Source organism: Cyanistes caeruleus, chromosome 18 (assembly GCF_971803275.1).
Source record: "Cyanistes caeruleus chromosome 18, bCyaCae1.hap1.1, whole genome shotgun sequence".
NCBI classification, from domain to species: domain Eukaryota; kingdom Metazoa; phylum Chordata; class Aves; order Passeriformes; family Paridae; genus Cyanistes; species Cyanistes caeruleus.
In genome coordinates this window covers 2095188-2107689 of record NC_141718.1, presented here as the reverse complement: position 1 = coordinate 2107689, position 12502 = coordinate 2095188, and the positions used below count along the sequence as shown (strand labels likewise).

Sequence of the window (12502 nt, the reverse complement as noted above, 5' to 3'; positions counted from 1 at the left end):
GCTGTATTAAATATTAAGTTCAGTGTTGTAAGCCAGACAATTGCATACTGAATTAATAATGTTATTTATTCCATTTAGTGGATTATGGAGGACACTTAATCATTGTGGCATTTTAAATCAGAGCTGGCATCAACAGCTCAGCTCTAAGAGTATTATATGGAGACACAGAGATGGATTGAGTAGCTGGAGGTGAAGAGAGTGCAAATGTGTGAAATACAGCAGGTTTGGTAATAAAGTTATATGGACTTGATTGTTCATTTGGATACTAATGCCCCACCAACACCTAAGAAAGCATAAGCAAGTCCCCAGAGATAAACCTGAGCTGGAGCTTCTGTAATTTCTGAAGGAACTTAACTTCTTTTCTTTTTGCAAAAGAGTTAAAAATTTTCAAGCAAAATCCAAAAGTATCTGTTCAGTCAAAACATGAAAATGTCATGGGAAATTCTGAAGCTTTTTTTTTCTATCAGAGTTTAGATAAAATAATAAAAATATCAGAAGATGGAAAAAAAAAATATTGATACAGCTGTCTGAAAGCAGTTTTAATTTTTATTTTTTTTTAAACCCAGAGCGGTCAATTATTTTTCCAGACTTCAACACAGAAAATCAAAGACATTTTTGCAGGAAGTTTCAAGCAGTAGGAATCCTACCTTTTGAAATATAGGGATTAAAATATTTAAAAGGTCCAAGGCATCTCCTCTTTCATAATTTGTTCATTTTTTACTACCTAATTTTTGGCTCTCTGATTGCCACCTTTTTTAGCCATGTGAAGAAATGGCTCCCCAGGAATCATGCAAGAATCTGCATTTTTTACAATCACTCAGCAGGAACACCCTATCACTCCTTAGGCACATTTCTCAACCTTAATCACCTCCAATTGCTATGGATTCTAAAATTCAGTCTACTGGAGAAAGAAATAACAGCCCAGCCATTTCCTGCAGCTCTGATTTTTGCGCCTTTCATGGAACAATTTCATTGACTTCACAGGAGCCTATCTGGATTTACACCTGTGCAAAAACGAGGCAAGAAAACCTGACCCTTGGTGTGGAATATCAGGCTCATAAATGCGTTCTGTATCTCCAAGAATCTCCCCATTTACAAAGGTGAACAGCTGTTGCTATAAATCAGACGGTCTGAACCAGCCATTAGAACTTCATCCAGATGATCCGTTTAAAATATACAAAGGCAACGTTTTGGAAATAAAAATCTACCCTAGTGTCCTCAGGGACACCTTCTGTTAGAGAAAAAAATCTCATAATTCAAGGCTAAAATTAGTTCACTTTAATGCTGTTTCAGGAGAGCCATGATACTCAGGAGAAACATCTCCTAGCAAAGGCCTGTTAGATGACTTAAGGGATCCCAAACATCTGGTAATTTGGTAAATACTGCATTGGAGACATCTAACATCTTTTTCAACTTCTCCGTGGGTGTAACTCTTTGCTGTTAGCTGGAATGGCTGTATCTGGTTCATTTCCCATCAACCATTTTCTGTTTGAATAGGAAACACTTGCTAAAGTGTGGAAACAGCTGGCAGAGTTGGCTGTGTATGAACAAAACACGCTCTTGTTTCTGACCACAGACTGGCCTTTAAGTTCCAACTGTGATTGCCAAGGGCTCCTCTTGGCTTTTTGGATGAGACCAGGTCACTCAAGATGTACAAGCTGGCTGTGTTAAGGGCTGGTTCTTGGAGCATAATGCTCACTGTCAGCAGGGATAAAGCTTTGTGTAATAGAGGGGAGCAGGATGAGCAGCCCCATTTTATTAACGGGGAAACAGAGGCACAGGAAGATTAAATTATTTGCCTCTGGACATTTACAGTGAGAGAAGGAGACTCATGTTAGTAACTCCCAGCTCCCTGCTTACACAGCACACGTCTTCTGCTCTCTCACACACCAAGAGCATGAAATATAGCTAAAGGGGCAAGATGCAGGTCAGCCCTGCACTGACCACTGAGTGATCATCACCTGTTCCCAAAGCAGCAGTTTCCTCTGCCTTCACCAGGTCCCTGCTTAGTCCTGAATGGAAAAGCTAAATCATATTTCACTGTTCTGGTGGGCTTTGCCATTTGTCTTTCTCAGTGTTGTGGAGAGTTAGGCATAACAAGAACACGAGGAAACCAATGAAACACAGAGCTCTACCCTGAACCCCGAGACACTCACACAGAGTAACAAGCTCAGCTCCTTTCACTCAATTCCTTATACTCTTCTGAGACCATGAAAAGGAACTTTATGATATGCTGGAAGGGATGAAGTATTAGCTATCAAAAACTAGACTGAAGTAACTGAGAGCCTGCATTATTTTCTCTTTGATGTATACTTATGTAAATTCAAATAAATATGCTTAAATGTAACCTGTCTTCAATTCTAGCAGAGCTTATTAAATCTATTTATGTGAGACAAGCTAGGCTCCAAGGAATGCCAGGAACTCCCCTGACATTTGCCTTCCTACTTAATGTGATATTCTATGATTACACATACCAGAGCCTTTCATTCAGGCATTTTAATTTACAAATACTTTTTACATTTCTTAACGCCCCTGTGGACAGGCATTAAGAGTCCACTTTATTCAGGAGCAATCAGTCGAAGTGCAGCAGGGCAGCCCATTTTGCTCCAGATCACGCACTGAAATACCAGCAGAGTTTGGAAAACTCCTTCCATGTCACTCAGAAACACAATTTCCATTAAGAGCAGACATATTCTCTTAATGCTGGGCCAAACACTCCGAGCAGAGATGCAGAGGGAGAGCTTAGCAGCAGGCAGGCCACAGGAAGGAGATCAAGACTAATCAAAGCAGCCACAGTGAGGACAGTGACCACCCCTCCTTTGCTAAGGTCACTCACCAAGCAAGTGCTGCTCTCCATGGTGTAAATCTGTCACACATTTCCTCCATGTCTCTGTCCAGAGCCAAAGGCTAAAGGAGAAGAAGGTTTTACTAAATTACCAAATCAACTCAGTCTTCCTATAGCAATCTGCACATTTCAATAAAGTCCTGACTCCTCTGAGAGGACTGGCAACTCATTGCTCAAGCTCATCTTCTCTTGCTGGCTCTGTTGCTTCTGGGGTTTTTAATGGCCTTTAGTAATGAATTGCTTCTCTCACAGTCCCTGAGATGAGGTCTGGGTAAGTCCAGCCTTCAGGGCTGGCAGAGCTGAGAGAAGCCTGCCCAGCCTGGTAAGTACCAAGGAGCACAGGTTCCAGGGGAACTCCTACCAGAGCCCATAGGGCACCAACTCCTCTTCTACTGGGCCTCCAGGTATCTCCATCACCCCTAAACACTCAGCAACACTTCAGCCATTACTTGCAGTCCTTACAACCAATACCTAAGAAGAGACTCTCCTTCAAACCCATTTTCAAACAAAGAACACACAGCCAAGTACCTTCCACGCAGGAGCTCAGCTCCCAAGGACACTTTTGTCTCACACCTGCAGGACACGAGCCCTTGGTGGAGCACATCTGCCTCTGGCAGGCAGGTGACACTTTCTCTGTCAGGCTTCAAGTGAAGTGCAAAATCTCCTCATGGCAGAAACCAGAGCCATACTACACATCCAAACCAAGCTGTGTCTGTGTTTCTTTATGTTCTCTTTGTAAGTGGAGTGTAATTATGTGCAAAAAGAAGCCCCTGCCCTACCTGGGTTAGGAGAGCACCTCCAGCTTTGCACCACAATTACCCAGGAGATGGAAAAAAAGAGGCCCCTCTTGAGAGGTCAAATTCAGGTAAATGAGCCCCATCTGTGCTGCTTTAGGGCAACAGAGCACCAGCAGCCCCCAAGTGTTAGAAACAACCACCTACTTTGCCTTTGCTTGGGCTTTATGGTGAGAGGGTGATCCAGCTGCAGAAAGGAGAGAAGATAAAACTCAAGGTGCAGTTTGTATCTGTAGGAAGAGATCTGGGAGATAAACAGCCCTGGGGATAGATCAGAATGAATCTTACACCAGCATTTTTGTTTGCAGGCCTGTTCCTTGCAATGTTTTAGTAGGATAAACCCAAAACTGCCATCCCTCCATGTAAATAAAGGGATTTGTCATAAAGCTAACAGATCCTGCTCTGAAGTAGTTCCCCAGAATATGAAGTGACAATGAGGTGCCTAAGAAAATTACTTTCCCACTGCCTGGGAAAAGCCATTCCTAGGATGGTAACTCTCCAGCTGTGATCAATATGGGCTTCGAGAGAAAACAGGGGCCTGGAAGACTCTGTGTATGGTCTGCACAAGGAGAACAAAGGCAACAAATTAAATGGAGGTATTTGGAAAAGGTCTGTGTCTTACCCCTAATTATCAGCTTAAAGGTAAATTCTTGGAATGGTTACAGCCAGCCAGCTGCTCTGGGAATCTCATCCACATCTGGCAGACAAGGAGCTGTAACCTGGTGCTTGTAGCCTTTGCCCACCCAGGAGATCCTCCTGAGAGGTCAGGTCCATCTTGCACTCCCACAAACCCTTTAGGTGCTATTCTCTGGCTGCCCCACTGCTGCAAGAGGTGACTGAGATTTTTTGTTCCAGTGCTTTTACAGTTATATTGTGCCCAAAAGGTTGAAGCAGAGAAACGTGAGCCTGTGGCCTCCAAAACCCTGGGGCTTCACCAGAGTTTTGCAGTTCATTTACACTGAGTCAGAATTTGCTGCCAGGTTTGAACCCCTACTGCCTCCCTCTGCTACCCTTCTGGACACAGATTTCTCCTACAATTTCCCCCATCCTTTCCCATGGGCTTGTGAGGACAAAGAAGCTCATGTTTGACAATTACTCCATGCAGAATCATTAGGTGTGATCATAAGAATCCAGTGATGGAAACCATTTACCTCATGGGTGAGTCCCACTTTCCCAGCCCAGCCTCCCTCCTCCCTCTCTTGCTGACTGTGGCAAGTTGGGCAGAAAATGATTGACAGTTTTTAAGAGCTGTGTTCTCAGAAAAACCAAAGTTATGATGGAAGAGCAAGCATGCTCATTTCATAAGAAATACACTGACAGCTCTTCGCCCCTTGTGTCACTTCATGGACTCCAGGGCAATTGCAACAGCGTTGGACATGGACTCATCCATCCAGGGGAAAACAAGGCTTCCTTCAAACCCTCTTTTATTTACTCCAGTCAGCTGTGCTGAGTGTATCGATTCAATCAGCTATTTCCTTAACCATAAAACCAGATGTGCGCCGTCACGGCCCATCTACGGGGACTGAATCCGTGCCATTTAGAAATGCAGAATAAAAATAAAACACCCCGAGAAAGCTGAGATATGCTGATGTTTGGAGCTCTCAGTTTCCTAGGTAAATTGCTTTCTTTTGAGTCACATTTATTTTTGTTACCTCCAAAGAAATGCTGTTTTAGCCGCATTTCTTGGAAACAGTGTTGAGATCTAATGGGTTGTTACTGATGTGAATTCTCATGGTGGAGAACAGAGGGAGTGTAGTATTATCTTTGCTTCTGGGCATCAGCAACTTCTGCAAGCAATGTGGTGCAGTGGTGCAGTGCATGCCATTCCTTGCTAAGGCAATTAATTACCTTGGTCCCTAATGAGAAGAGCTGTTCAGCTTAAAAAGAAAGACAACATTGGAGACCTCTGGACTTAGTTTATGTCTGGACATCTGGGTAGATGTGCGAATTAGGGAGGCCACATCTCTCAGTTTTCCTCTGTTTCTTCTCAGGCCATGTTCTGTTGTTTTCCTCTGTACTTCTTACAGACACTACAGCTGAGGCAGGTCACTGCAGCAGTTCCTCCTTGCAGAGTCACCAAGAAAATGTGGTTTGGCTTTGTTCTGCTTTGTGTACTGGGTACCAGGTCTCCAGGTCAGCTATTTCCCAAGTGAGTCTAAGGATCCCCATGGAGTGTGTGAAGAGTTGTCCATCCGCTGGGTGTTTCCTTCACCCCAAAGGATGCTGCAGGGGATGCAGGTGGGTTGCACACAGCCTCCAGATCCTGCCCTTGCTGGATGGAGACACAGGGTGAGCAAACATCTGCAGACAAGAGGCCATGCCCCAGCTGAGCCTGCAGCTACAGAGAGGAGCCTTTGTGCAGGAATGGGCTGGGATTTGCCGGCTGGAGGGCTCTTTCAGCAATGCAGCTGTAATATGCTACATGCCAGATTGTAGACATTCCTGGGGCAGCTTTCCAGAACGTGAATAAACTCAGGATATATGTATAAACCCAGCGCACAGTGTGGGCTCTGCGAGGCCTGGAGGTAGCATGGCATTGCATTTGCACATGTACAGCCTGAAGGGATTTCTTCAAGCCCAGATGTCCCCTTCAGTTCCAGGATCCACATGTGCTGATCAGTTCTTGCTCTGTGCTGGAGAAATTATCTCAGAATGTCATACCTCCCCAATGCACAAAGACTCATTCTGATTGCGCTGTCCCTTGGCTGTCTGTGTGACATAACACAGCTCTGAAACACCACAAATATGAGCAGGGGGGCAATGGGAACACGAGATGGGGCTGTGCTACTCAGGGAAGCCTGTGCAGGATGCAGAGTGTATGAATTGGTCCATCCAGGGGTCCCAGTCACAAGGGTAAGAGTCACAAGTGATTCACTGCATAGGGAAGTGTTACTTCAGAAAAGGAATGATTCAAATTCAGGAATTATTGAATAGCATTCACACAAGTCATATCCTAATGCCTACCTAAACAGCATCTGTCCTGTGACATTTAGCATTGCTTGGGGAAAAAAACCAGAGGGGAAATATGGCAGCAGAGACAACAAACACTTAAGAAAGACAAAGTGTAAATGCATCTCCAACAGCTGAGTACTCTCAGTCTCGAGGGAAATGTGCCTGCCCTGTAGATGTGGTTTCCTCTGGTGCAAGACCCCTCAAAAGAGTCAGTGGGGTCTTTCTGTTCATACAATCATAATGCCTTTGTGTAATTGAGCACCACTAATTAAAACCAAAAGGAAGGGTATATTTTCCAAAAATGCCTTGCTATTTTTCCTCCCCTTAAGAGAGTTTTCTGACATCTGAAGAGTGGAGCTCTGTGTGGGCAAGGACACACACATAAATGAATCTAGAGATGACTTGTGCCCCTGTCATAACTGTCATAGATGCAGAGAGAAATAAGTCAAGAGGAACAACCAACTCTGGAAAGTCATACAGCTAAACTAAACTTTGGGTTTGAAAACAGGAGAATGTCACATGTGCTGCTCCTGACCTGTACCTTACACTGTACTATTTTGTGTGTTGTTCTTTGTCTTCCCCAGAGAAGACAGAAACCAGACCTTAAAACATTCACAATGAATTTTCAAATCAATACTATGTGAGACTTGTCTAAAAGGTAAAGTTGTTGTAAAAATCAATGTCAGAGAGAGCGCTTTGCCAATTCAGTTATACTTGTTCCTCTCAAAATGACAAAAAAGGAAAAAAAAAGAGGGCTTGTTTCAAGCCCAATAAATGTTCCTTGAACTAACATCCCAATTTTGTAAATATTCTCAGGGCTTCTTACGCCAGCTCCCCTCAAGGGGTCACAATTAACTCTAAATAGGGTTACCTTGTTTCAGAATCAGTCTAATGTCAAGCAGTGTTTCTGTTTGTGTCCATAATTTTAAAATAATGTTGTATCCATTAAATAGCATGAAGGCTTTCCAGAAATGGGAACCATACGTCAAAATTTAAACACAAATAAGTGTGATTAGACATGGCAGCTGTCTAGAAAATATTCAGCTATTTCACTGAGTTTTGGGCAAAATGTGAATGATTGTACCTATTCCAGTAAGTGCAGAACCAGAAAGGCTCCCACATTACCCTCTGCTTCTCAAGGCAAATTTCATTTTGAGATTGACCCCAAAGCAAAAGAAAACAGCAAGATAAAAGTATAACCAGCTGTGCCTTCTGCTGGCTTAGCTGGAGACTTCAAGGAGTTTGTGATTCACTCAAAGACATGTAGCACAGATCACCCAGCCAAACTGAATCCAGGCCACTGTGGGAAAGGCTGAACAGCAAAATCCCAAGCCATAAAATGTCCTGGTATCCAGGTAAAATGTTTGTCCAGTCCTTGTCAAGCCTATAGATAATCTTTCCATAGTTGAAAGAAAATGACTGGGAAGTAAATGCCAACACCAGTAATTCAGGTGCAAAACCAAACTCTGAATCACTCACTCTTCTCTTGTATGAGAGAAATATCCTATAAATATACACCAAATACAAAATCAGAAACACCCTGGAAATCTGTACTTGGTTATCTTGAAACTAAAACACGCCAGGAATTTGGGTAAGTTTTTGCTTACAGACTATCATTATTGGCACTTGATCAGATGCAGATAAGTTAGGTTTCCAGCTTGGGAAGAGAATAATGCAAAAGTAATTGGAATAGATTAATTTCACATGTTCCATTTTAGGACAGGTAGTGTTTTTTTTAAGCATTGAAGAAACATTAATAAAAATCTGTGCTATAGCAGCACTGTAATTTATAAGAAAGTTCTATATCTTCCAGTCTGTGAGTTTTTGCAATAATTAGAAATTTGGGGTTTATTTAATTAAGTATCAAGTGAATAAGATTCAGAAGCTGTTGAGAATTTGTTACTGTTTCTACAAATACTTGATTACATGCCTTGTTTGTCCCTCAACAGGCAAAGAATGGTTTCCAGAGGAGAGTATGAACAGGAGCATATTTTGAAAGGATGTGGCTATTTGGAGTAATGTGAGAGATTCTGAAGGAAAAACAGCTTTGCTTTTTTGGAACAGATGTCAGAACCCACTGCAGGCCATAACAATTGCTACTGGCACAGCTAATCACACACCACTATGAATTTCTTCTCCAGATCTTCAGCTCAACTTAGCACAGAAGGAGCACTAGGGCAAATGGAGAATAAAACAACCTGCAAGGAATGGTCAGATATGTGAAGTCAGGGGGTTGCCAAGATATCAAATCAGGGAGGAGGGAGTGTTCCAGCAGTTGGTGTTTCATAGGGGTGCGTTCCAAGTCTCCTAACTCAGGTATCATCTCAAAGAGAAGTTTGGGATCACCACTGCAAGCCTACTGCCTGGGGAAAAAAAAGGTGGGAGACCCTGGAAAATGGAGTACTGCAGAAAAAACCAACCCAGAATCTAAGAACCAGCCCATTTGTGATTTCCTCTCCCTGGAGGAATCACTTCAGGGAACTCCATATTCATTACTGATGCCCTACAGACTGTGACAGAGCCTCCCTCCAGCACCTTGTTTTCTCATGCTGAAACTACCATGTTAATATTCTTCTTGTTGGGATACTGCAGACAACTGATGTTGGTGAAAAAATCTGGACTCTGCAGAAGAATATTTCTAGGAAATGGAATTATAATGCCAGGATTTATGATGAAAACCTCAGCAGACAGAGAACACTGCAGGACACAACCCTCAAAACATTCCCACCAAGCCTTCTTTTCTCCAAAGATCTTTGCTTATGCTGTAGAAGCAGTAAAATACTTTAAAAATACTGCATGGTCAATAAATAAAGCAATTGTTGACATATGGATCAATAGATCAGCTGGAAACACTGAAAAGAAAAAAAAAATCACAATTTTTTTTTTGTCTCTTCTGTTGAAAAGGTACCATATCTGGTTCTTTACTTAAAATGTTGCTAGGCAAGAGAGAAGAGATATTAAAACCCTTCCAGACATGAAAGTATTAGAACACACTTTAGTTTTGTTAGGGAAGAAATGAAAAATAGGAAGAGAATATCCTTGCAGTATCTTCTCACAAATTAACTGGCAGCTCTAAAAGCAGTTGCCTTCCAAAAGCCTGGACTGATGTTACATCTGATCTCATGAAAATAGCCATAAAGTCTGACTTACCAAGATGACTCTGCTGGCTTTAAGCCTCAATGAATAACATAACCCTAAAAATAGAGTTTGAGTCTATAAAAATCAAAACAAAGTTTCATGTAGAGACAGTTTTGCAAGCAAAAATGAAAATATTGAATTCTCCATTAGGAAAACGCATATAATAGATCAGCTTGGGAAAATCTGTTTGAACACCATGAACTTTGTGGATATCAGTATGAAAGACAAAGCTTTTTGAAGAATAGAATCTCATTTTTATTGATTGTCAGAATACCGAAATGTTCCTTCCACTAGGTGATGAAAAAATCCTGTTGAGACCTGGCTGTAGATGCTGAGATTCACAGGCTCCTGTGACTTGTTTTAACTGAGCTGCTCCTGTATGGTGGTGATATTTCTTTCCTCAGATATCCCTGCAAGCCAGACTATGCTGCTATTTCTATTTACAGATGGGGAATAAAGACAGACAAGAATCAAGGGCCAGATTTCCAACTGCACTTGTTTATGGAAATTAAAGGATTTCTTGAAACACAGCTCAAACATGCCTAGACAGGGCTTGATTTCCTTCCAGCCCACTCCAGTGGGAGACTCCAAAATAGAATAAAATACAACACCTGAACATTATGATGAAAGGGTAGAACCATCTGTTGCAGAACCTACTGTCTACTGTGATCCCAATGGATCCTGTGCTCATCCTCACTAGGACAGTCTGGAATTCATGCTGGCCTTGTGACTGTGAGTGGTCCAGCTTCTAAAATGCAACAGTGAGGCTGCCATCAACATCTGTTCCAGGCTGTTCAGATGTCAACAACCACGCCACATGGAAAGGTGTCTTGAATGCCTTACAAATAGTTCCCATGAAGTTTTGGGGAGGAATCTAGCTTTTCATGTGAATGCTGAGGAGGACTTAATAGATCAGGGAGTTTCTGCCAAAGAACTTTGCCTCTACTCTTTATGAAGCTTGATGAAACTTTTAGACATTCTCTTCATGACTTCTGAGCTTCTTTAAACCCAGTGTCCTTCTCTTGGCAGTAACAATGCTCAGAGCCCTTAAGAGAGACTGCCCAAAGGTGCAATTACTTAGGACAAATCTGAGCTGCTCTTTAGCAGTACATTTCTCTCTTAGTTTATTTTAGAACAGACTTGGGATAAGGCCAAGAGCTCCTTCAGTTATCCCATGGTGGTGTCTTAGAACAACTTAGGAGGTGCAGAGCGTCCATTCTGCTTGTGCTCCTGCACAGCAGATCCCTGAGTGAGGTTGCAAGCTCCCAGCAGATGGAGGGGAAATTTGGGTGTACATTCTGCCAACAAAGCAAGCAGCCTTTAAACATATAGGGTTTCAAATGTGATTAAAAGTCCAGGTAGCCTCTAAGCCAGAAGAGAATAATCTCTGTCTCTGTGAAGTCCCTTCCTTTCCAGCGGCTGTACTGGCTGTTGAGGCCCAGCCAGAATGAAAGATGCTTTGCATGACTCTCAGTGTTTACTCTCACAGGAAGCACAGTATCCTGTCTGGCTCTTGGTATGCTCACCACCTGACTCCGGCATGCTCCAGACAGCAAAGCCTTTTTACCCAACTGGAATGTGCTGCAGTTCAAATGTTGGGAATAAAATAAGCAAGAAGGGCTGCTCTGCTAACTGGGAGGTCAGGGCATCGTTTGCTTGAGGGTTACCATTGAACTGGGCTCTTTCTGTCACGGGCAGGCAGAGGGGCACAGCACCGTGTGACTCTCACTGTCCTGCCTCACACTGGGGACTTCTAGGGAGCTGTGATCCTCCACTCTGCAGCCTTTGGACATCTGGGAGGGTGGCTCATACAGAATGAGGCCAGGCCCAGATTGTCAGAGGGAGTTAATTTCTGCCTCACCCTGTAAGGCAAGAGATGGTGAGCAGGTGTCTGAAATGTCCTTCCAAGCGACATTTCTGTGCCCCGGTGCTGTAACGTCACCAGTAACAAACAGCAATGCCCCCTTGGGACTGATGCATTTGGCAGCACACAGTGCTTGGGTTCACCATTCACAGCACATGGATAGGCTGGAAAATGTCCAGGCAAGAGCCATGAATTTGATTTAAAGAATACAAAATAAGTTTCAAGCAGAAGCATCCAGCACTGCAATTTGTTTTTGTTATGGAGTGATCTTATATTCTCTTGAAGCAGAAAAATGAGGAACAAAACTGACCAAAGACTTTTCATTCCAGCAGACAAAACATAGATTTGGTGGCTGGGGATTGAAGTGACGATTTAGAGTAGCAATAAAGTGAACATTTCTAATAAATGGAACAATTTGCTAAGGCAGCAATCAAGCCTTCACTACTGGCAACCTCTGACGCAGACTGGACCCTTTCCTCAAACACATATTCAGTTCAAAAGACATTAATTTCAAATTGATTTTGATTACTACAGCCTGCATTATATAGAGAATCAGAACTGATGAACTCATGGATTTCTGCTGTATGTTTCTAGAATACTATAAATCACCCTAGAAACGTGGGAAACCTCTGATTCCCCTTTGTACAGATATTAACCTTGAGATATTTATTATTAGTTCTGCCCAGCTGCCCCAATAGTTACTGCCTGATCACAAGTTGTGCCTCCCAAGGAGATAGCTCATTGCTGAAGCCATGCAGTTTTGCCTCCTTAACTCAATTTGCATTTTTTGAGTTGAATAAACTCAGGGAAAGTTCACAGGAACATGTGATCTGTAATTTCATACAATAACTAGCTGTAAACTCTCTGTCTGTCTCTGTGTTGATTCAGAAACCAAGAAACCCCCAAGAT

The 12502-nt window shown here is 42.7% G+C and overlaps 1 protein-coding gene across 9 annotated transcripts in view; it reads right to left on the bottom strand.

Moving 5' to 3' along the window:
* CCDC92 (coiled-coil domain containing 92) overlaps positions 1-12502 on the bottom strand; it is a 116141-nt gene that overhangs the window by 56229 nt on the left and 47410 nt on the right. The gene's annotated exons all lie outside the window — the stretch shown is intronic.